Here is a 2,352-nt window from a genome sequence, read left to right as displayed (position 1 = left end):
GAAAAGGGCGGGGAAGTGGAGGACCCGGCTCGGTCTAATCGGCTGCCTTCATGAAATACCGGCCCCGGCGCGGCTCCGATGGGATTTTCTGTGGCCTTTCAAGTGTACCCGATGCAGTCTGTGGGGTCAGTGATGGCGCTAGCGGGTGCATTTTGGCGTGTTTCTGAAAGGCATCTGGGTTATCCCCTCTCTCTCCCTAGGGCCTCTTTCGGCCGGCTTCTTGGGAAGGGCGTGTCACGAATGTCGCGGACTTTCTTTGACCTTCTCAAGTTGGCGGCGAAATGGGTGGGAACATTGCACACCCCGGTAAATCTGCCGCCCTGTGGCCACAGAGCGGTACTGCACCCCCCCGAGCCAGCTGGGTGCCCGGGGCGGGGCAAGGACGCCGCTGCCGAGGGAGGGAAGGGTGAGGGGCGGGCCAGGGTCTGTAAATGCCGGGGACGGGGGAAGGACATTTCAGGAGTGCAAAGGGACACAATGACCGAGAGAAACGGCGGGGGCGGCCCGGCGGGGCCAGTTTCGGTGGGCGGCGGAGGCGCGGTCGCAGCGCTCCACGGGTCGGGGGCAGCGGGCGGGGGCGGGCGAGCGGCGTCGGAACAAGGCTGGAGCCCCCGGGCCCGCGCCCGCCCCGCTCCAGTCGCTGGGAGCGACCGCGGGCCGGACAATCCCGGCGGGGCGGCCCCGGGCAGGCGGCGCAGGAGGCGGAGCGGGGCCGTGGCTCTCGCCGCCGTCGCTGCCGCCAGCTTTGGAAGGTCGGGCCGGGCGCCCGTCCCGTCCCGCCGGCTCCCGGTCTCTGTAAACTCCTCTGTGGCTTCGCAGGTCCGTGCTGGAGAGGGGGAGAAAGGGCCCTGCTGGTTGCCGTGTCCTCGGTGGGCAGCGAGCTCTGACCTTGGCCGGATGGGCTGCTGAGTAATGGAACAATGGGGATGCGCTTTTATGTATTTAGTGACCTTTACAGATTTCTCCCCCTGCTTCAGGTGAGCGTGCATCATTGCAGGCTTGGGATTGAGTGAAATGCGCTGAGGAAACCAGCTATGGGGAGGGAAATGCTCTGTTAACATGTGCCTGTTCTTCTGTCAGACTCATCACAGCAGGACAGCATGAAGACTGAAAGTGTAAGAAGATGTGGAGGGAAAGAGAGAATCTGACAGGAGCACCGAACGCGCGAGCGCATGAATTTTGCTTTTTGCTTGGATGTAAACTCAGGAGTTGAAAGGAATTTGGGAGTGAGAAGGGACATTTCAGAAGGTGAAGAAGAAAAAGAAGTTGTTGTTGTTGTTACAGGCCTGGCAAAATCTTTTGTTCTAGCTAATAAAAGAAGTTAGTTTAAATAAAAAAAAGAAAAAAAAAAGTAGTTTTTCTTTACCTGACTATTATATTCATTGGTGGTATATGGTGTGTTGTTTAATTTCTTGGTATGATTAACTCAGTGTAAGTTGTTTTTTGAGTGAACTAACTTTCTGGATGGGTTGGTTTGAATTTGAGACAGGATTGATTTCAATAGGTTTCTTTCATAGACTTGTGATAGGTATTACTGGGGTTTTGGCTTTGTTTACTGTATGCATAAACATACAGCTTTGGTTGGGCCAGCTGGGCTGCCGGAGTTTGTGGGTGTGAATTTATTCGATGGCTTTTGTTAAATGCAGTGTTTAATTTTTGAAAGGTTTTTCAATGTAGTGGTTTTAAGGTGGTTTTTAGAATTGATTGTATGGTTTGATGTTGTTTATAGTTGCTGTCCGGTAAGGGATGTGGTGTGAGTACTTGAACGTTATGGTTTTGGTTTTCCTAAGTTCCATTTTCTTTCTGGTTCGATAGGTTTTTTTAGTTTTATTTTTGGTGCCAGGGGTATTCACGTGGTGGGTTTTTATAGGCAATATGTTTTTTAATTTGGGCAGTGAAAGCATAAAAATAAAAAATCTAAACTGTTAAAATACTAAAAAATATAAGTTAGTTTTCTTTTAATTTTAAATTAAGTTTTATAGATTATTGGTTTTTATTTGTGCATTAGCATAAAGGTAGAGCTTTGGGGGCTTCTTTTAGTACTGTTTAGTTTTGAGTCTAGTGAGTTGGTTTGATTTAATTTTTAGTGGGTGTTGGTTTTTCTTAGCAGTTGTGTCATTTTCAAGGTGTATTTGAGTTTTATGGGGTTTTTGAGATATTGGTTTAGGAGGAAGTTTATGATGAGAATGTGAGGAGGTTTTGGGCTAGTTATAGTAGGATTTAAAATTTCTTTACAGTTAGGTTTATGTGAGGTTTTATGAGGGTTCAATGTTGTGGGATGTTTGTTCCGTTAGTAATAAAAATAGGTTTTGTTTTGATGTGCTGCGATGGGATGAGCGTGTGCTGCGTGCC

General features: G+C 49.0%; 1 long non-coding RNA gene across 1 annotated transcript; it reads left to right on the top strand.

Moving 5' to 3' along the window:
* The first annotated feature begins 530 nt into the window (after positions 1–530).
* On the top strand, positions 531–1,354 carry LOC141730784 (uncharacterized). Its single transcript, XR_012582440.1, has 2 exons — positions 531–977; positions 1,081–1,354. It is a non-coding gene; the product is annotated as an uncharacterized LOC141730784 (long non-coding RNA).
* The last annotated feature ends 998 nt before the right edge of the window (positions 1,355–2,352 follow it).

Source organism: Zonotrichia albicollis, chromosome 13 (genome assembly GCF_047830755.1).
Source record: "Zonotrichia albicollis isolate bZonAlb1 chromosome 13, bZonAlb1.hap1, whole genome shotgun sequence".
In the NCBI taxonomy this organism is placed as follows: Eukaryota; Metazoa; Chordata; class Aves; order Passeriformes; family Passerellidae; genus Zonotrichia; species Zonotrichia albicollis.
The sequence above is the reverse complement of the archived record's forward strand: the minus strand, read 5'-3'. Positions and strand labels throughout refer to the sequence as shown.